Genomic DNA, 21,379 nt, shown 5'->3' with positions numbered 1-21,379 from the left:
GGAACCTGGGTGGCTCAGTGGGTTAAAGCCTCTGCTTTTGGCTCAGGTCATGATCCCAGGGTCCTGGGATCGAGTCCCGCATCGGGCTCTCTGCTCAACAGGGAGCCTGCTTCCTCCTCTCTCTCTGCCTGCCTCTCTGCCTACTTGTGATCTCTGTCTGTCAAATAAATAAATAAAATCTTAAAAAAAAAAAAAAAGTTGTGAGAAGTCAAAGCATGAAAGAAATGACAAAATCTCCCTCCCTAGGAGCCTGCTAGCTCCTCTGAGATGGCTTAGGATGGTTCTGTCTAAAAGGTGGCTAGTTTGTCCTCAAGGGTGTCTCCCCATCCTACAAATCTCAGCCAACTCTAGCATACCTTCCCCCCAGACTCCTAATTCCCACTGCAGGAATGAATTACTTTTCAAAGGACTAAATCTACTAAAAAGAATGTAGCTACTGAAAATGAGGCAAGGGGAAAAAAAGAATATGAATAGAAATGGCATTTTAATAAGTAATAACACTTTTAGGGAGGCTAGTGCAGACTCACTTCTGAATGTAATATGGAAGTCATCTATAATCTCTTCCAAAAACATCCGTCTAGCGAAAACTTTGCATGATATTGTCCATTTCAAGTGTGGCCATAGAAAATAAAAATGAGGGGCGCCTGGGTGGCTCAGTTGGTTAAGCGGCTGCCTTCGGCTCGGGTCATGATCCCAGCGTCCTGGGATCGAGTCCCACATCGGGCTCCTTGCTCGGCAGGGAGCCTGCTTCTCCCTCTGCCTCTGCCTGCCACTCTGTCTGCCTGTGCTCTCTCTCTCTCTCTCTCTCTGACAAATAAATAAATAAAATCTTTAAAAAAAAAAAAAAAGAAAAGAAAAGAAAAATGAGCCTCTCCAAGCAGTCAGCGTTAGGGATGGGTTTTATGAATTGATCTCTGGTATGTGCCAGCTATGGCCAAAGTCCAAATTGTAGCAAACATCAGTAGTATCTGGATTAAATTTAGTATTTGCTACAACAATATGCTTAGAGTTAAATTTTATGAAATGGCAGTCTACTCATGGAAGAAATACTGAGCACCTGTAAATGTCAGTCCAGAGCTGACAATCAATCCAGGCATGGATGAAATGAGCCTAGCCTTGTCCTCACAGAGCTCAGCATGCAGTGTACAAAGTGGAGTTCGAAGGTACCCCACTCAGTGGTAATACTTCCTGGTCTTTAAAGGTGAAAATTTAGTAACAACTAGCTTAGAAATTTCTATTTGTTCTTCTGAATTTTAAAACTAGCCGACTCCCAGGACAACCCTTGAAATGAGTACCAAAGGCTCTAGGCTCCTCTCCGGTATAACGCATAGGAGTATTGCCCTCCATGTGCGTGCCAGCCTTGGAAGCAGACCGGTCGATAGCTTGAGAAGACCAAGGTCATCAATTTAATCCCCAAAAAGGACCACGGTAACTTCCACATTTCAAATCTTTGGTTTACAGAAAGGAATTGGGGCCTCCAACACACAGAGAGAGGATAGGGGCAAAGCATTTCATGAACAGAGAGGGAAACAAAGGCCAATACAAATGAAGATCTGGTTACAGCCGGAAACAGGCCTCTATCCAGGCATCATGGCACCTGGGGTAGGGACTAGGGGTGCCTGGGGAGGGCAGCACTCCCCACTCCATCTGGGATTCCCTCAGTCCTCCCAGTATGCTCTTTTGGCCCGACACTGTGGCACTATGACAGACATTTACCAGTCAGCCTACCAGGCAAACTAGCAGTGTTCCCAGTCACATTCGTGTGAATTCTAGAATTTACCTTTCCTATTTAGGGAGGACAGAACAGTTCAGAAACAGCCTCTCAAACCAACAGCAGTGGTTTGCTTCAGGGAACAATGGCTCCGTGTTAGCCCCAGGGGGCTACCCCTCTGAGACTTGATGCCCATCCAACTCCCCTTCTTCCTCAGGGACACCAGATCACTTTTGGCAAATGACAAGCTGAAAGGTACAGGCCAGAGTGATTAATACCAGTTCCCCATTGTTAAATTTGCAATTTATCCACTAAAAAGATACCTAGCACTTGAAGAAAGGACAAAAACCTTAAAAGCCACTCCCTTCAAATCACTTAAAAACAGCCCTTTGAGGAGTTACTCCAGCAGACACCACTTCTTACTATAGATCACATGGTCTTTAAAAAAAAAAAATCGAAGTGTTACAGAAATAAAATGGTTTCCTAATACAAAGGGAATTTTTTTTTAAGTTAATCAATTATGTCCAGGTGGTTCTTTAAGCCACGCTAGAAACCCAAGCCCTCTCCTTCCCAGGCTGCTGGGAAGTTGCCCCACTCTCCAGAGCTTTCTGCAGACCATCCCTAGGGGCAGCTGATGCTCCCAGTGCATACCCAACACGATTTTTTGCCTTATTATTTCAAGACTGCAAGGGACTTCCTGAGAATTAAAGATGAGCTGTCAAGGCCTCCTGTGGCCTTTAGCAGGACACCAGTCACTAAGTTGGCCACAGCCATTCCTTCCAGCCAGCGGCCTGGCGATCTATAGCCAGAGGCACAGGTTGTTCTCTCCACAAATTACAAATGCCTGCAGCACATACATGGGGGTGGAGGAGGCCTGCAAACTATGCACAGCCTAGGTTAGTAATGTTCTCACTTCTCCCTTTTAAGGGTTTCTTTCTCCTCCCTACACAAGTAACTCCAACCCCAGCATATTGTAAGCTTAGGCTACCTTTAAGGAATTTACAAAAATGCCTTGAACACCTCAGATTTTAAATACTCATGATAACATCTTCCACTGAATAAGGATACTCAAGTTTTCTGTCCATTTTCTACTCTTGGTCCTTTTTTTTTTTTAATGCGAGTCGGCGATTTGGGGGCACCTGGGTGGCTCAGTCAGTTAAGTGGCCAATTCTTGATTCCAGCTCAGGTCATGGTCTCAGGGTCCTGGGATCAAGGCCTGCATTAGGCCCCGCACCCAGCATGGAGTCTGCTTAAGGATTCTTTCTTCCTCTCCCTCCTCCTCTGCCCCTCCACTATGCACAGGCACGTGTATATGTACGCTCTCAAACTCGTTCGCTAAATAAATCTTTAAAAAATAAAATTAGAGTGAGGATTTTTTATTCTACTTTTTCAGGTAGTACATCCTTAATATAGTATATTTATTAGATCCAGAACAGTCTTTAAAAAAATTCCCATCTCATAATCAACATTGCTTCCTATCTTTTCCAAACAATCCTTATCCTGGTTCATACCTACTGTAGATCATAAATATTACAGTAGCTATAAAATGTCCATCCTATGGATGTAGAACTTACTTATCCCTCCCCTTTTGTTAATTAACTCACTTTCCATTTTTATTATAAATCACACATTAAAGAACATCTTTATGCCAAAGATTTTTTTTAAAGTTCAGACATTCCTTGAAAATAGATTTCTAGAGTTAGAATTTGTCCTGGTGTAATTATTCAAATGAGCAAATAATTTTAAAGTTGTCAATAATGGACTACCAAAAGGGTTCTCATACATTGCGGGGTTAAATCCTGACATTTTACTTTCCCATATTCAAAACCCATTTTGAATGGGAGAGAATCCCATCCTCTCCTGGACTTGCCCCTCCCTTCAGCCTCCTGCTTCCTTGTGCAAAACTGGCCCGGACCCTAGGCTTATCTGTCTCACCTAGAAGAGGGTCAGACTTTGTTCTTCCTTGCTTTTGTTTCTGCCTATTTTCACTCCTCCTCTAACTCTGCCACAATACTCCCCAAAAAGTATCTCATTAGCAGTGGATACATATAGAATACAGGTATATCTCACCTGCTTTTTAAAATGTAAATCCTTTAGTGATTAGAAATATTTAATTATAAAAGATATAGTCTTATGATAATTTCTAATTTCCTTTTTGTGAATTTTTTTCTCAAGTTCCTAGTCACACTCAGTCATAGTCAAATTGCACTAATTTACAGGTTCGTCCATCATTTCAATAATTTCTGCCCTCTATTTCTCCATTCACACAGAACAAACAAGTTTCCTTCTTTCCTGTCAAAAGTTTGACAACTTTTTAAAAGTTTGTCTTTTTTCAGAATCCCATAAACTATTTAATTCCACCACACTGAAATTAGCACAAACATACACTTAATGGCTCAGATGCTCAGAAACATTGAGATGTGATCAAATGTACATAAACACTGCAAAACACAATATAAAAACCACAGCCAGAAACATACGTATCCATCAAAACACAAGTTGTCAACCTAAACCTGACTGGCCGTTTCTAGGTTTTTCTATCACCTGTTTACTACTTCTTTACTCAGGACCTGCAGCCCCATAAGGAATTTCCAGCAAATGCCCAAGATTTAAGAACAATTCATGGGAAATGAGAGAAAGGGAGAGAAAGATTTTCAATTTCGCAATCAAAATCACTAAGCTTATAGACCACCTAGATCTGTGCTGCAAATTAAGAAGAGATCACCATCATTTAACTTTAGCAACAATCGTGAAGAACAACGTGGGGAGAGCTCTACTAAGACCATCTCTCCCTCTCTCCATTTCACTTGGACCTCAGTCACTCCGCCACGTGAGGCCAATGGTATGAAAAGGATACACAGCAGCGGCTTCTCATGTGCCTCTGAATCTCCTGTGATCTATGGAAGGCTGATTCTGCTTTGGGGGCTGGGGGTAGCAGCTCCTGAGATCCCGCATTCCAGCAAGCTCCCAGGGACTAGTTACTGCTGCTAGTCTGAGGACCACACTCTGGGAAGATTTCAGCATCTGGGAATTTTGTCATCACAAAAGTTCCCAAAATGCAGCTATAAATGATTAACTCCCTTTGTTTTTATGAAAGGCAAAGTTCTTAAGAAAAAACAAGGTGTCTTTTCTTTAAAAGCTTAAACCCTGATAGATTCTGAAATACATCAGAAACTGGTAACATGGGTTGCCTTGAGGAAGAAACTGGCCAACTGGAGGAGAGGAGTTGGAGAGTGTTTTTGCAACCTATAAATGTTGAACCGCCTGAGTGAATTACCTATTCAGAAAACAAATCGTATTTCAAAATTTTAAAGCATTTCATAGGATATTCTGGAAGTTCAATAAACGTTAAATCAAATTAATCCCTTCCCAGGAAAGTAAGTGGGAGGCCCAGGAGACCACTTACCTTAAATAAGTTAGCATCTTTCTTCAAAGAGGGAATATCCCTTAGTTCAACCAGCTTCTAGGACCATGCCAATACTACATTTTTATTATAACAACATGTTTCAACCCAATTACTCTTCTCCAGCCCTGGAAGGGCCCCAGAGGATACCATGATTCATAGTAGATTCAAAAAAGCTATGTACACCCTAGTAACTTGGGTCCCACTGCTGGGAACAGGGGGCAAATGCAGAGAACTTTTGATCACCTCAATCTCTGGCCTGTAAATTTGAGAATCAGGTCTATTCGCACTATCTTTGTTCCTACAAACATCATTCAAGTTGGCGTTTTAGATCTGTCTAGAAGCAACTGCAGCTGAAATCAGAAACCATAGGCAGGAAAGGGAGGGAATGTGTGTACCAGTGTGTGTGTGCTCCTGGGTGTGTCCTCACAGGAGTGACCCCACGGCTGACCTTTAGAGTAAACATTAACTCCGACGTCTGTTCTCATCTTAACCCATACTGACTCTGTCCCCGCCCGCACCCTCCCAGGCAGGGGCTCTGCAGAAAACACATTCTTCTGTAACCTGACTGGGCTCTAGGACGCTCTGAAAGTACGTGTGGCATTTGCAACTTCTAAACTGATATTCATCCATACACCCTTAAATGCTTGTCTGGGCTCTATTTTTTACCACATCACCATAAAGCAGACCATCCCGCATTCTGCCGAGGCTTCCTTCCCTCAATGGCTCACTTTCACCCTCCTCCTCCAGCCACACAGTTGTCACCCTGTGGGGATCTTTATCCACACCCACCCCCCCAGCTCCAGAGCCCCATCCTCTTGCTTTCAGGTCTAGCCTGTGCTTAGAACGGACTGGCTCAGCTGTGTGGGAGCAAGGTGAACGGTCAGAGACAGACAAACCCATGTCCCAGCTCAGCCTCAAGGAGCAAGCCAACAGTCCAGCAGAGTGTCTGCAGAACCAGAGTCAAACATGCCTAATTCCAGTCTCCACATCTGTTAGTTGACAAGGCAGTGGTAGGGAGAGAACCAAGAAACACTGGAGTAAAGGAGGCTACAGCAGCACAGTAGCTCTTCCTAACTCTCTACAGAGCCCCCCAAGAGCCACAGATACAGCCCAGAACCAGCACTAACTCCCAGCAACACAGGTGTGGGCCTGGCGGGGAGGATGTTGAGAACCGGGCACAGCACTAGACACCGCCAAGAGGGCTGCGTTTCCAGCAGGAATGTCTATGCCAAGCAGGAAATGCAAGACACTCAGAATTATAGGCCAAAAATACATCGTGAGGGTTGTGGCGGAAGTGCCGTTCAGCTCACATGGGTGCTCTCGCCCAGGGCTCGAGCATGCGTGGCTGGTTTCTTACCTGCCAGTCGGTGGGTGTGAGGGCCTCTGCCCAATCAGCAATGGATCAGGAACGGAGAGGCACCAAGCTGGGCCTGCCGGTTAAAAGCAAGAGGAGCTACAGCTGCATAGGGCTGGAGAAAGTAGTAACAGCTGCCAAAGGGCCATTCCCCTCATTCCCAAGTCTGATGAGCCCCTCCCACACCACAGCCGCCACCCCCCCCCCCCCAAAGCAATGGTAACTAGGCAGGCATTGCACCTAAAGCCATCACCCAGACCACTCTCCCTGCTTGTTCCTCTCTAGCCACTCTGAAGTGCCTTGAACAAGGCAGATGAGTTGCCAGCCTAGGACCTTTGTTCCCTCTGCCTAGAAGGCTCTTATCGTAGGTGCCTTTATAGCTCTCTTCTCTCTCTTCCACTCTTCAGTCAAATGCCTGTTAGCCTTCCCAGGCCACCCTATTTAAAATTACAAATCCCCTCTACCAGCACCTCAGTACTCTTTCCTTTTCTTATTTTATTTATTTTTTTAAAAAGATTTTATTTATTTATTTGACAGAGAGAGAGAGATCACAAGTGGGCAGAGAGGCAGGCAGAGGTTGGGGGGAGCAGGCTCCCCCCTGAGCAGGGAGCCCGATGTGGGGCTCAATCCCAGGACCCTGAGATCATGACCTGAGCTGAAGGCAGAGGCTTAATCACTGAGCCACCCAGGTGCCCCTATTTTAAGAGAGAGTTGTGGGGAGAGGGAGAGAGAGAATGTTAAGCAGGACCCACATCCAACATAGAGCCCAGTCCCACAAACCTGAGATCATAACCTGAGCCGAAATCAAGAGTCAGACGCCCAACCGAGTGAGCCCCCCAGGTGCCCCCTCTTTATTCTTCTTCCAAGCACTTATCACACTGATGTTCTGTACACTTTACCGACATATTGTTTATTGTCTCCTTCAACAGAAACATGTGTGCTGAGAGTCTAGGAAGACTTAAAGAACTTTTAAGAGAGAAAAGTGATATTACAAGCAAAACCACAAATGCCCATTATGTCCCCTTCCTCACTTTACTCAGACATTCTCAATTGTTAGATGTAGATTGAGAGACATCCTTCTTCAAGTTCTCCTTCACCTGCTTCTGCTTCCCTGGTATCCTCTTTCTCCAAGCTGCCATAGCACTGTCTATTTATGCAAAACTTTAATCCAATAGCACCTGCCTCACTGGGCGACTGGGGGATGAGATGAGTGAGTTTGGGGTTAGAAAAGCTCCAAGACAGCGCTGGGCGCTGTTACTTATCCAGTAAATCACAGTCATTGTCATCATTTAGCATATGTATCATGTCACATATACTGACCAAAGTCTTATTTCTACAGCTAGATGATAAGCAAACTGAGGGCAAAGATTTCATTCTGTATTTTGAAATCCCCTGGAGTATTTAACCTGGTTTTTAATAATTGTCAACTGGTTGAAACGAAGGATTTCCACTTTTAAAGATTTGTTTGAAACCCCTCCAAACCTCTATTTAAACAGTGATTCTAATCCTCTCCCTCCTCCAGGACTGACCGGGTAGGTAAATACAGCAAATCCTTGAAAATGGCATGTGTAATAGGAACTTTGCTATTGCATGAATAGCAGAGCCAAAATACTATATGAAAGATCAAACAAATATTGACTCAAAAGAATTTTCCCCAAGGCAACTGTTATAGTCTTATCTTGAATAGAATGTTTGCAGTTAATTAAGTATTGCTGTGGTCTCAGCAAAATCCCAGGCAGACCCTGCCAGACTGAGTTTTACATTCCCATCATCTTATCACTATTTACAAGTCCCTCTCCTCACACCCCCTCACCTAGCACTACTGCCAATGCTATATGTGGGATTAAATGATAAGTAAATCATACACCTTTTATCCGTGGACAAAAGATAATGGAATTTCAGTCCCAAAGATTCCATTTACCTATCTCACAGCAAATACACTCTGTCTTTAGCCTCCCAGAAATCCATCAGGCTGCATCTATTACTACCTGTGGACGTCTTAAGAAATGTACGAAATAGCAGACCGGTGTAGAGATGGGGCATTCACTGGTTTCATGGAACACGCCTGTCTACACCAAATATGAGAGTTCACCAACCCTGAAGCCTGCCAGCAACCATGAGCTTCAAAATTCACCTCAGAATCATAGTGTTCTGTGAGGGGAGTGGACTGATTGCTAGCTTACACTGGGTTGTCTAAAATGTGGAGGAGGTCAATTATGATGGGTAGAAGCCTACAAAATCATTCACAAAACTTCTTCCTTCCCTCCAGCCTTATTTATCAAGTGCTTTACGTGATGACATCATAGTTCCTCGACGGGACAGGCACCATTCTAAGCACCGGGAATACAGAGGAAATAAACCCTACCATGCCCTCAGGAAAGTGAGAGAGTGAGAGAGAGAAGGGGGGGTCAACAATAAGTAAAATGTATACAGTTTGTCTGTGAACTACAATGGGTATGAACTTCTTGGGTCCACTTACATGTGGATTTTCTTCAACACAGTACAGTACTATACAGGTGTTTTCTCTTGTGATTTTCTTGACCTTTTCTCTAGCTTACTTGACTGTAAGAATATAGTATATAACACATGTAACATACAAAATATGTGTGAATTGACTGTTTATGTTATCAGTAAAGCTTCTGGTCAACAGTAGGCTATTAGTAGTTTAGTTGAGGGGGAGTCAGAAGTTACACATGGATTTTCAGCACAGGGCTTGTGGCTCCTAACCCCCATATTGTTCAAGAGTCAACTGTACCATATTAAATACTGGTAAGTGCAAAGGAAGAGAGAACAACAACAACAAAAATAAAAATATAAAATGTTATAGGGCCAGAAGGAGGGGTGAAATTACAGAGGGGTAGCCAAGAATAGTCTCAGTGAGAAGCTTATATTTGAATCTGAAGGGTGTGAGGAAGACAGCCTTGCGGAAGGATGGGGAAGAGCATTCAGCATTAAATACAAAGGTCCTGTGGCGGATCATGGCTGGCGTGTTGCGGAAACAGCAAGGAAGCCAGTGTGGCTGGAGCCAGCATTCATGGGGATAGATTTCAGAAATAAAATCCGAGAGGAGCAGGTACTAAGATGTATGCCTCCAAAACATATACCTCTTTGTCAATCACAGAGAAAAGTCACCCATTTACCAAATTTTCATATACTCAAAATGCTGTAGTGGTTATTTAAAAAAAAATGCATATCTCTATATTTTCAAGAGAACAACAAAAAGACACACACACACACAAAAAGGGAAAAAAGCCAACATACAAAAGAAAGGGAAAAGAAAGCCAGCATATTTGCCTGGGGAAAAATCCCAAACTTCCATTAAGAAAAATGAAAACTGTCTGTGGCTTTGAGCTTCAGCTTCCATAGAACTGGGACCAACCATCACAATAGAGAACACAGCTTAGCACCACGGGCAACTGGATGAGCAACAATGCTATAAAAAGATATCATGCTGGTACAAAAGAATAACATGCAGAATTACAAGAGACGGGGCACTGAAATTTACCACAGGGACATTTCTGTAAATGTTGCAATGCCCCAAACGTCTGTGGCGAATTTGAATGCCAAGCGGGCTAATGCAATATCCAGACCACACATCCTTCCTGCCCAACCAGCTTCTCAACATGAATAAGATGCAATCAGCCAAGATCTGCAACACAGCAGGGTTTGGGGAGGTCCACTAAGCTCTGCTATCTTCCAATTCCACTCAGTCCTCATCAACCAGTTTCATGAATCATGTAAACAGGTTTCCTATGAACGAACACTCATAAATTCTAAACAGTTCAGTGCAGTGACTCCACTGTTCTTCAGAACACAGGGTCTGTGTCACCAAAGACCAAGGCCAAAGACATGGACCTCACAGGGCCTACTCTGAACCCTGTGGAACAGAAAACAGCCATTATTAATGACTAGTCACAATCCCTCCCCATCAGGTTCTGTGAGGCCACGCCCACCTCTCCGCCAACAAAATTGACAAACACTTGTTCCGAGACTATCCTTCGTTGGAAATTACCAGGAAGAGAATTGAAAGAAGTCAGTGGGACTAAAGTGATCTACAGAATAAAGGACCGCAAGGAAAGAAGTGACCGAAACTTCAGAAAAGGATGGACCAGAGGAGCAACAATGAGTATTGCGGAAAGGTGATCTGGGACAGCGCACACTGGCAGAGAAGCAGGAGAATTTTTAGGGATATTACTTAGCATTTTTAGAAACATACATTAAATCCCTATTAATGTTCTCTGAAAAGGGCAAAGTCTGAAATGTGGAAATACTTGTTTGTGACTTTAGCTTCTGAACTGGGTTCTTCAAAATGGTAAAGTACACCTGGTACTTTTAGAACAAGTAGACTTGGGGGGTGCCAGGGTGGCTGAGTCATTAATCGTCTGCCTTCAGCTCAGGTCATGATCCCAGGGTTCTAGGATCGAGCCCTCCATCAGGCTCCCTGCTCAGCGGGAAGCCTGCTTCTCTCTCTCCCACTACCCCCTGCTTGTGTTCCCTCTCTCGCTGTGTCTCTCTCTATCAAATAAATAAATAAAATCTTTAAAAAAAAAAAAAAAAAGCACAAGTAGACTTGGGGAAAGAGTCCATGGACAGAAAAAATGCAGTGAATACTTCACTTGACAGACTACATTCTGCATTATCAAGGGCAAACAAAGCATGGCAAAGATGTTACAGGGAAAAATGACAACCAGATGTCCCCTACCCCGCTTCCAATGCTGAAGCCCATTATTCTACAGATGTTAAAAACCACAAGCCAAATTCCTCCCAAATGACCCAAAAAAGCAGAAATATGGACAAAGATTCATTCTGTCCTGCATTTTCCCCACTCTCGGCAAAGAGCCTAGGTAACAAAAACCTGTTTCCTTGCAGTGGTATTCCCCAATCATCTAGAAGTTTCCACCCAGTTGACCTAAGGGGAAAAAAAGGATTTTCTTGGGATTATGAGTCTAACCAGTCCCTCCTTTTCCCCTCCTGAAGACAACCTAATAGGCAAGTTGAGAGGAGGGTAGTCACACACCCTTTAAAAGCAAAGATTTTTCTATCCACCAAGAAGTTTCTGATCAAAAAGGATTCATAAATAATATAAAATATGCCCTACTGGTGAGTAGTCGATTTTTCAAGTGCACAAGGAAGTTAACAAATTCTCCATTCTAACCATAAAATAACTATTGGAAACACTAATGATTATACCAGAATTCTGTTTAAGTTATATAAAATTTTTTTAAAAATTAGGTGGAGAAACAGAACCTGTAAGTAGCATGAGAACTAAAGACAGCGGCTATTGCAGAAGATCCTCTAAAACCAAAGAAACAAAGACCATGTGAAATACTGCTTTATAACTCTACATAAAACCCAAATACCTGCTTATGTATAGAAAGGATGCTTTCTATTCTGTTTTAAAGTTTTTTCCTGTTTTCTTGATTTTCCAAAAGGATAATAACAATGTCTACAATCAGGGAAAAAAAAAACTATGAAGTTCTAAAAACTGATGTACAGAAACCGGACAGACGATGTAGGGCTCGAGCCCAGGCCCCTGGGACCATGACCTGAGCTGAAGGCAGATGTTTAATCATCTGAACAACCCAGGTGCCCGAAAGAGCAAATTTTAAAAAGACATTCAAATTATTAAAGTGTTAAAGAACTAAAATGTTTATTAAGGGTCAGAACGTATAAACAGAAAATGTGATCAGGAAAAAGCATTCACCACTGAGTAAGCTACCTTTCACAGTTCAACAATTTATACGTTCTATACCAGCGCTTCTCATACTTGAGCACATCTTCTGTTCAAGTTCTTATGCCACCTCGAGGGTGTGTTAAAACACAGATGCTGTGGTCTGAGAAGGTACACTTCTAACAAGCTCTCAGGTGATACAGTGCTACCGACATGCAGACCTCACTTTGAGCAGCCACGTTTGAAGCCACGGGAAGTGAGTAGACTCCAGCCTGTGTTCTCCTAGGAAGCATTCCCTGCTCATTCTAGACAGGGCAAAAGAGCAAATGAACTCAGAATTCCACCTCCTTTCAAAGCTCTAAAGCAAAGGCACAGGGTCCTCTCTCTTGTCAACCCTTGGTTATTAAACACTTGTTATGTTCTTTAAAAGGGGGGTGTCAATTAAGACAATCAGGACTGCAGGACCTAATGAGTTTGCTGGAGGCTCCAATGGAACCAGCCTCTGGCAGACAGTCTCTGAACACCCTAGAACTCACAAAATACCGAATCTCTTTGTGGCAATTTTCAAGCACATCATTCCCTACAATGTTTTTGTCAGATGCCTAGGAATAGGAGGCAACCCACAAATTCAGAATCTATCACTCATAAGGACACAAAACAAGGCAAACATGCCCTCCATGAGCTTACCGAGGGCATCCAGGCGACTCTGAGAACACGGGTGCACAGGCCAAGGGGGGAACTTGAAAGGAGTCAGAACAGAGCCGGCCCTTTTACTCCCAACCTCATACTTGCCGCCTCCTCAGGATCCATCAGGAGCTAACAGCAAAAACCACGCTCACAAACTCCATGCTGCCCCAGTAAGAGACGGCAACGCCTGAGATATGACTCAGGCCCACACCCAATATCCTCCACATCGACAATGCATCAAAGCGGTGGAGGGTGACAGTGTGGACTCCTTTCACCCTAAGGAAGAAGGCACCTGGCTGAGAGGCCTCCAAGTTCTATGCAGCGAGAACCTCAGCAAGAAACTGACTTAATCAACCATGCAGAGGAGCACAGAGAATTCCCACCAGCCTCCACGTTCCCCAAACACCACCATTGCCATTTATCCCCCCATGCTGTCATTTCCTGCCCGCAGTGAACTAATTACACACAGTGGGAATTCTGGAGCTGCTGGTTCTAATGTTTATCTGCTGTTAACTTGTTGTGTGACCTCAAAGATATTTCTCTAGTGCCTTTATTTCCTCTGCTATAAAAACAAGATAAGGGAATGACGTGCTTGACAAAGCACCCTCACAGAATACTACAGTCATCGCTACCCTAGAGAAGCTCACAGGGATGGTAATTAACGTGTCTCTTTTACGAAGGCCTTCAGTAAATACGCTGACATGCTGTGGAAAGTTGTGAAAAGCCTGGGATCTCAAATGCTATTTCCTCTTCTGCTAAAACAGGTTTTGGTGACAGATGCTACCTATAAAATTATTGGTAAAAATAGTATTGAATGTGCTTCTTTGTAAATCACTGTTTCATTCACTGAGATGTATTTTTCCAGAATCATAGCTCTAACGACAGACCATGGCTTCACAAGTAGAAGAGATACTAGGAAAACCACCTTGAGTGATATTTCCATAGCCTTAACATCCAGCACCAAAGACTTAGTTAAGTAAATTTGGGCTGTTCTTCCTTTCCAGTGAAATAATTTGCTACCTCTGAAAACCATGTTTTAGAAGGTTGATTAGTAACATAGTCTGAGCATGTGAGAAAAGCTGGTTACAAAATATTCTGTAGCTAAAACAATCAGTATAATCTGATTTTGTAAATCTATCCGGGTATAAAAAAATACTCAATAAATTATATTTTACATCTATTAGGTCCCCAGTCCTTTTCTTAAGTATTTGAGTAAGCTATATATACAAGTTATAACACATATTAATCACTTATGTGTCACAAATTTAATGCACATTTTCCCAGTCCATTGTCTCTTCATTTATACATAAGTTCTAAGTTTTCATATATTCAAGTCTATTTGTTTTTTCTTCACTGGTTGCTTCTCTTGCAGTAAAGTCATGAAAACTGTCATTTCTATGCAGACCTAATAAATATTTTCTGCTAGTTTTTCTATAACTTGATTTGCAATATTCAGCTCTCTGTAGAGTTTATTCGTAAGACATGGTATGTTTGGTGGAGTCAAAAGTAATATCTTCTTATGTGAAAAGCATTTATTAAATAATCTATTAAGTAATTCTTCTTCATTGACTTATTTTGAAAACGTTAGCACACTGGCATTAGATGTAGTTAGGAAGTTATTCCAGTTCATTTTTTAAAAAAGAAGTATAAAAACCTCAAAGTAAAAACCCAAATATACATAGTAGTCTCATAAGAAATCTCAGTAAGAGTTTATAAACAAATCAAATGATGAAGCCACTTTGCCTTTATTTCAGGCATCAGTCAGTTAAGCAATAATTCCTACTTAAAATCAATTCTTCCCATTCAGTAGAAGGCTTTGAGAATGTATTTGGAGGGCATATAAGTATATGGTGGCTAAGTCACCAATTGCTGTTTGGCCCCCCTGCTTATCTGGAGATGGGCAACTTCCTGGGCGGCAAGCGATATTATTCCAAACCCGATAATGGCCCTTGGCCTGAAAACACTAAAAAGAAGTTGAAGAATTCATTGCTTAATTTAGTCAAGATTTAGAACTGTCATTTTCACTCTATTGATTTTTCCTCCAGATATATTAGAAACCTACCATACACAATATGTACTATACAAATTTAGACTTGTTCTTTCCATTTCTAATGTCTGCATCTTCCCATTCCCATTAAGATATAAGCTCCTGGAAAGCAAAGGCTGTGCTTGTTAGGGAAGGAAGGAAGGAAGGACGGACAGATGGACGGACAGGCACATTTGCTGAGCCTTGCCCACAACAGACACCCAGGAAAGCCTGCCAACAAATCAACAACATTTAAGCAGTTCAGCCATAAACAATGCTTAAAGAAAAAAAATTATCTAAACATACGTACACACACACACACACACACACACACACATATGTATATGTGTATGTGTGTGTACATATGTATAGATATCTCACTAAATGTTTTCATCTGAATTCATCTCTCCTACTAAGTAACATGGACAGATTTTTGCCATCAACTCACACCCTGAAGCACAAGACATGATGATCTTTCTGTTCATTTGCATAGCTACGACTTGTCATTATCCAGTCTTATTTTTTTGACTCAACAAAATAGAATTGCACCATTAGGATTTCAGCATGTCTGTTCTTGCAGTGACTATTTTGAATTGTGCCTTCTAGAAGCAACCACTTTAAGAAAAAAAAAAAAAAAGTAACTTCCAAAGTATACACTTGGCTTGGTTTTCAAACCTGAGCTTTTCTGGGTTCACTTGCCTGTTGCTTTTCCACATAGAGGACTGTCTGAGAGAGGTTCCTCTGGAGCAAGGCAGCTGATGAGAGAACTCAGCCTTGCAACCTGTTTGTAATCCTTTCCACCCATAAATGGACAAGTTCTCTAGGCACTATCATCATCACTGTCATCCTCAGTGCTACAATTTACTGAGCACTTTATATGTCAGTCACACTGCTAAATGTTTCACTTGTTATTTCCATTACCAGAAAATTCTGGAATATACCTCCAACCCCTATCTTAAAAAATTGCCCAACTTAATATTATACCTAAGTGTAATTTTAGAAATCTTGCTTAATTTTTTAATCTAAGAAATGATTAGCATATTGAGAAGTTTGTTATTTAATTTCATAATATACTTGGATTCTCACACATAAAACAGAGAAGTCTAACCTATAAGAACATCTCCCCCGACCCTGCTTCCCTCTTTTCTGTTGAAGAATGGATGTGTTTGTCATGCAGCAAGAGAGATTATCTTACATGTTGGCAAAGCAGCTGTATTTGACTCCTCCCATCCCTGTCCCCATCCTGCTCCTGAGGAGCTGGGAGAACAAGGTAGAGTTACACACCCATAAATACTAACCAGGCTACCTCTCCCTGGCCTCTCTCCCAACATTCGCCCAGGGGTTTCCACTGAAGAGGCAGGCACGCCTCCCAAGAGGTTCCCAGGGAATGAAAAGCAAATGTCAGGGAACCCAGGAAAAGATACAATTCCTTCCACTGTATCAAGAGAGATATCTAAAAACACATATAAACAAACACACAGTTTATTCTTGGGCTTACACAGTAAGTCTTATCATAGCTGTTCCCATCTGCCACAAACCATGTTCGAGAAGAGCACTGCTGCCTGGGGAAGTCTGAGAGAGGCTGCAAGCATTCCTCTGCTCCTCTGCACCCTTTCTGGTGGGTTTCATGAGAGAATATTATCATCCCCATTTCATTCCACAGAGTCTACAGTCAAACCCACACCAGTACACTTACCCCTAAAAGGTGCGGTCTCCTCCAGTGACTCGGGACAAAGAACGCATTCGCAAGGCCTGGAGGTGGGCATTGGGACAAGCGCAGGAAAGTCACTAATTGAAGCCAGGCCCCTGGGGTTCAGATTTGCCCACACTGAGTGTTTACTCTGCCCCTCATGGAACTCCCTCGTGGAACTTGCAATTGTAGGAGGCACCAGAGCGGCCCGTGGGACCTCACGCTGTTGGCCCCAATCCTTCAGCCCTCCCTGGGTTCATGCCAAGTGACCTCGCAGCTCCTCCCACGGATGGGGATCAAATCATCCCTTGCCTCTGGATTGGAGGCTTGGCCTGGGAATGGCTTTGGCTGGAAGGAATCTAGGCAGTAAGAAGCCTGGCAGGTTTCCTTCTACCCCTTCCGGCTCCGCCACGGCCTTGGGAAGGGCCACCGCAAGTAGCTGCTGCCCTCAGCTTGGATCCCACCTGAAGCAGATGAAAACCCAACCTGCATTCCCAGCTGGGTCCCAGCTGGAAGCACAGCTGCTCAGTCAAGCCCAGTGAATTCCAGCCAAACCCCGGAGCCGACCGCAACTGCAAGAGCCTTAATAAGTAATTGCTGTTCTGAGCCACTGGGTTCTAGAGTATTTTTTATCTGGCATTATTACGGAACAGGTAACTGATACACGGTCTAAGGAGACTGCTTGTGGAAGGCACAATAGGCCGCATCCCAAAAAAATGATAACTAAATTTTAACAAGTGCTTCCTATGCACCCATTTTCGTAAGAGCTTTAGGTGAATTTATTTACTTATTCATTCCTCACAAGGACCCTTGAAGACAGATAGGATTTTCATCCGTATTTTTAAAAGATGAGGCAACAGAGACACAGTTAAGTAACCCACCCACACCGGGAAGTTGGTAAAGCAGGACCGAACCCCAGTCACCAGTCACTGGCATCTAGAGCCCTTGCCTGTAACTGCCACGCTAAACAGCCTGGCAAACCCTCCTGTCCCAAGCTGCCTCAAATCTGTGGCCTCTCATACCCTGGGCTGAAATCCAAACTGACAAGTATACTGGTAAAATATTCCAGGTCCTTCACAGCCTGGTCCCTGCTTATCCCATCCGGGCTCCTGCTCTCTCTCCCCCTCACTCCTCCCTCAAGGTCTGCCCCAAGCACACTGAGCCCCTACACTTCACCAAACTCCCCAACTCCCTCGCACCTTGGACCCACCACTTCCTCTGCCCAGAATGCCCTCCCATTCCTTTCTGACCACCTCAAGGTCATCCTCTAGGACACAGGTCCTGGGTTCCTCCTGCAGTAACTACTTCCTGTCCCCAGCCAAGGGCACATGGTTGGTCATCCTGACTGTTCTCCCAACTTCCAGGAGCTTTTCCAAAAAGGCACGGACCGCTTTGCACTATTACCATCAACTTAGTCCTTCCCACAGCCTGGCCATGAGCACCTTAAAGGCAAGGCCTAGGTCATACTCGTCTCTGTGAGCCAGTATGTAACAAGGTACCCAGTTTCATCTTGGGAACTCAATAAAAGCTGACTAAATTAAAAAGCTGGCAAAAGGAGCAGTGACACGAGGGAGAAATGGATACGGAGACAGGAGGTTTAAGTTTTCATTTCTAAATAGCGAGTCTTCATTTCTAATAAACATTAATTAAACTGCCTAACACCCCTGGGTCTCCAGCTATATGTTCTTCAATTAAAATAGTTCTTTCATGACGGCTTCCTCTGCCAAACCTTTCCTCCCAGGCTTATGTGTTCACCAGAGCGACTCAGGACAAGTAACAAAAGGCACGATATTTGCTTGAAACAGAGGGGAAATTGAAGACTAACTCCCTCACTGTTCACTCCTGGCAACACAAAAGTACACGCGCTCTGATTTCCAAAGAGATGGAGGGAAGTTGGTGGCAGAGGAAGGCACATTCTTAAGGAGTGAAAGTAAAAGACTCCCAAGACAGGGCACAGAGAGGGGATGACTTGATGTGGGGAGAAAAGGCTTATTTAATCAGAACCAGCAAGTGGTCCCTGGGAGAGCCCAGCTCTCAGAATTGCAACTTGCCACTGACAAGGTGATTATTCCTTAGCCTCAGGGGCACCCAGTAAAAGTTCAGGGCTGGGCAACCCAACAGCCCCTGTGGAGAGCTGACAAGGGCCATAAGATGGACGTGATGGCTGTCCTCAAAATCACAGGTCTCCCAGACCATGTGCAGGAGCCGGACCCTACTCTTGGAGCCACAGGGCATCTCTATCAATAGGGGTGACATGGTCTGCTCCTGGAACCTGAGGCTGAAATCTATAGGCACAGACCCCTTTCCCCACTGCAGCTTCGCTGTCCCTGAAGAGTGGTGTTTCTGTTGCTGGTGTCTCATTAGAAAGGTGGGAGACGCCCAAGTAATGGGTGTGTCCGGATCCCTGCCACATGCACCTGGGACTGGATGTCAGAGTAACAGATGCCTGGAATGCAAGAACTAGAAGATCTTTGAGATCAGACCATTTAGGAGTTTTCAGACATTTTCTAGGGACCACTCGGTGGTTCAAGCAACAGCTTCCAAAAGCATCAATATGAGAGGGGAAACTGAGGCTGCTCCCTTTGGGAAGCAGGGGCCAGGAACCCCCCTGAGATGCAGGGACAGCCTCTGAGATGAGTTGGTGGAGGCTTGGGGATTTGGGTTGGGCATCACAGGCATAGGCCAAATCTGCCTCCTGCAGTATAGAAGCCACGGTTCAGAGGGGTGAGGTGACCTCATCCAAGGTCACACAGCCTGAAGGCAGAAGGACTAAGAACAGGTCTCAGGTCCTAAATGCCAGTCCAAACAATCATTCCTCTACACAGTGCCACTCCCCTTTCTAGAAGGGGCCCTCTACACCCTAACCTCCCCCCTTCCCCATTAGCAAGTCCCAGAGCCACCCTAGCGCTCAGACTGAGATAAAGGGTAACTTGATGACAGTATGTTTTACGGGTGCATTTATCACACACACCAGGGAAAGCTCTGCCCTAAACACCCATCCATCCCCTCCTCCTCTCCCCACCCCAACTGGCCCTCAACAGGGACGAATCCTCAGAGGCTTTTCCATGACCTGGAACCTTCTCGGGACCCGCTGGCACCCGCTCTCCTTTTCTGCTGTATTCCCTCAGCACTGAATCAAATGACTGCCTGTGATGCTGTGATTCTTCGATTGGCTACGTTTGTCCCTACACACTGTTTGCGCCTGGCTTTAAAATGCTGCTTGCACCACTTTCTAATTTCATTTTAGAAGCCTGCAAGGAGAGAAGCCAACATTTAATCGTAGGGACTGGAGGGGACTATACAAAGCGCTTACAAGGCACAAATAGAGTAGTTATTTTCCTATTTCCCTTCTGATTGAATTGGCTGCTGTATCGTATGCAGTAAACAGTGTGAACCAGAAAGCGGCTCTGCATCCTTATCTCAGCCCCTCACGTAATCAAAAGAAAAAAGTGCATTGTAATAAAAAAGAAAAAAGGGAACGAGAACTTCATATTTGTTTAAAAGTTAATTAAACTTGAAAGGTTTGTAGGGTCGATTCATTTTCCTTTGTAGCTTAAGACAATAAGGTTTGCATTCCATTTTACCAGTGGAATGATAAAAAGTAACCTGATGTTATTTTAATTGTAATAATAAATAATAAAGCTGGAATAAAAGGTTTATTTTTAAAGGGCAAAATAAAAATGGAAGCATATGTACCATGCAATTCAGACGTGACTTATAAAATAAAAACTGTAAAACTTTGTTAAGGTGTGTGCCTATTTCATCGCTTTTGCTAATACCACTTTCATTCTTTTCCGGAAAGATGACTTCACAGCAAGCATACAGGTAGGACTTTATATGCATCCTAGTGAATCTTCTGAACAGACAAGATTAAAAGGGAATATGCTCTTTACAAAGAAAATTCAAAGTACAATGAAACAGAGCAGGAGGGCCCCTGCAAGCTTTCTGGGTAACGGGGGTGTGGAGCTGGGTAATGTCTCCATCTTTCTCAGGTCCATGTCATAGGACCCACAGAAAGGACAAAGCCAAGTAGTCTTCACGGTCAAGAGAAAGCAGGACTCTTCGATGAGTCATACTGAAGAGGGGCACCGAGGCTGGTATGTTACTATCAGACACAAAAAATGGAGCCAAGAAGTGGGCTAAACATAGATTACCTCCCTAGAGAAAACATTGTATGATGGTGTGTGTGTGTGTGTGTGTGAGAGAGAGAGAGAGAGAGATAAAACATTTCAGAGAAAGAACTGCCGATGAGAGAGAAGAGCAACTGTTGAACAAGGTAAGAGGTTACTCCTATTGAAAAATGAGGAGCTGCATAAGAGGATTTCCAAGCCTCCAGTCCTAAAATTCCTTAATTCTATGGAGTGAAAACTGAATGTTCCATCATCAAACTGAGACCTAAAAACCCCAAAGGGGAAACCCACATCTCTTACCTGTTTCCTTCCGATAGGTTACCCTACATGGGAATCACTTGTCAGAAAATTTAACATCCTGTTTCCTATCTGTCTCCCCCAACACTCTCCGTGAGGACCCTGAAGACACAGTGTGTGTTTAATTCATCTTTGTGATCCCAGCACATACTGGGATCAGATATACTGGGCAGCCAAATATGGAAAGGCAGAATGAAAAACTAGTAGGGAAAATTTAAGTTTTATTTTTAAGTAATGAAGGCTTATATCCTAGAAAGCATTAATCAAAGTTCTTGGCACCTAGATGTCACATAAGTAGATTCTTCAATTAAAATACTTTTTTCCGGGGCACCTGGGTGGCTCAGTGGGTTAAAGCCTCTGCCTTCAGCTCAGTTCATGATTCCAGGGTCCTGGGATCGAGCCCCACA

General features: G+C 43.6%; 1 protein-coding gene across 8 annotated transcripts in view; it reads right to left on the bottom strand.

Annotated features, from left to right (window-relative positions):
* The window catches only part of LYPD6B (LY6/PLAUR domain containing 6B), a 173,719-nt gene that overhangs the window by 135,872 nt on the left and 16,468 nt on the right, over window positions 1-21,379 (bottom strand). For 2 of the 8 annotated variants that reach the window (XM_080798814.1, XM_080798818.1), the window contains exon 1: window positions 12,830-13,222. The exons of 4 other annotated variants lie outside the window; for them this stretch is intronic. The gene's annotated coding sequence lies outside the window, so the exon portion shown is untranslated. Of the gene's footprint in view, window positions 1-12,829; window positions 13,223-21,379 lie in introns of those variants that run through there. 2 more of the 8 variants (XM_080798817.1, XM_080798813.1) reach the window with 2 other exon arrangements.

This window comes from Martes martes (genome assembly GCF_963455335.1).
Source record: "Martes martes genome assembly, chromosome: 3".
Taxonomy (NCBI): Eukaryota; Metazoa; Chordata; class Mammalia; order Carnivora; family Mustelidae; genus Martes; species Martes martes.
This window is presented reverse-complemented; position numbering and strand designations above follow the sequence as displayed.